The sequence below is a fragment of the Portunus trituberculatus genome, chromosome 50, assembly GCF_017591435.1.
Source record: "Portunus trituberculatus isolate SZX2019 chromosome 50, ASM1759143v1, whole genome shotgun sequence".
In the NCBI taxonomy this organism is placed as follows: domain Eukaryota; kingdom Metazoa; phylum Arthropoda; class Malacostraca; order Decapoda; family Portunidae; genus Portunus; species Portunus trituberculatus.
The window spans coordinates 30,794,149-30,795,463 of record NC_059304.1 but is presented as its reverse complement, the minus strand read 5'-3'; positions in this window follow the sequence as shown (position 1 = coordinate 30,795,463).

Here is a 1,315-nt window from a genome sequence, read left to right as displayed (position 1 = left end):
CTACCTTTTAAGAGGACATGCAAAGATCATGAAGAGACAGTGTGGAATGCTTTGAATGAAGTTGCTGCAGTGCATAATGTGCATAGCTTTAAAGAAAAATGAGATAAATGGAGATATGGAGACCGGACACTATGAGCCCCGCTCAAACTCTGTACAATACAACTAGGTAAATACAACTAAGTAAACACACACACACACACACACACACACACACACACACACACACACACACACACACCACGTAGTGTAGTGGTTAGCACGCTCGATTCACAATCGAGAGGGTCGGGTTCGAGTCCCGACGCGGCGAGGCAAATGGGCAAGCCTCTTAATGTGTAGACCCTGTTCACCTAGCAGTAAATAGGTACGGGATGTAACTCGAGGGGTTGTAGCCTCGCTTTCCCGGTGTGTGGAGTGTGTTGTGGTCTCAGTCCTACCCGAAGATCGGTCTATGAACTCTAAGCTCTCTCCGTGATGGGGAAGACTGGCTGGGTGACCAGCAGACGACCGAAGTGAATTACACACACACACACACACACACACACACACACACACACCTTAGAACACATGGGAGGAATAAAAGTAAACATCTTAATTGGATGACAGACTACTTATCAGATAAGGGAATGAGGACAATGATAAGAGACACCACATCAAGCTTGAGCATAGTTAACAGTGGCGTACCACAGAGTCCGGTGCCAGCACCAATTAAATTTCTAGCAAATATTAACGATATACAATAGGGTTTGAGTAGCTACATCAATTTGTTTGCAGACTATGCTAAACTTTTTAGAATAATAAGGAACATTGGGGACTATGGATTTGTAGTAAGATATTGACAAGATAAGAGCTTGGAGCCAAAAGTGGAAATTAAAATTTGATAACAGGAAATGCCATGTAATGGAAATGGGTAAAAGTAACAGAAGACCTATGTATGAATATAAAATGGGAGAGGATAATAGAAAGTAGAGAAGAGAAGAGAAATACCTGGGAGTGATTATATAAGGCACCCTAACTCCGGAAAGACACATAAATGGACTATTTGTTTCAACACATTAACTAACATTAGGGTAGCGTTCAGTTACATGGGTAAGAGTTTCATGAAAAAGATCACAACCATTATGATAAGACCTAGACTAGAATATGCAGCAGTGGTATGGGTGCACCATACAGGCAGAAAGACATCAAGAAACTAGAAAGAATCCAAAGGACCACTACAAAGATGGTTCCGGAAATAAAGGATCTTCCCGAAGAAGAAAGACTGAAGGAAATGGAACTACCAACTTTGAAGGATAGACGAGAAAGAGGAGACCAAATT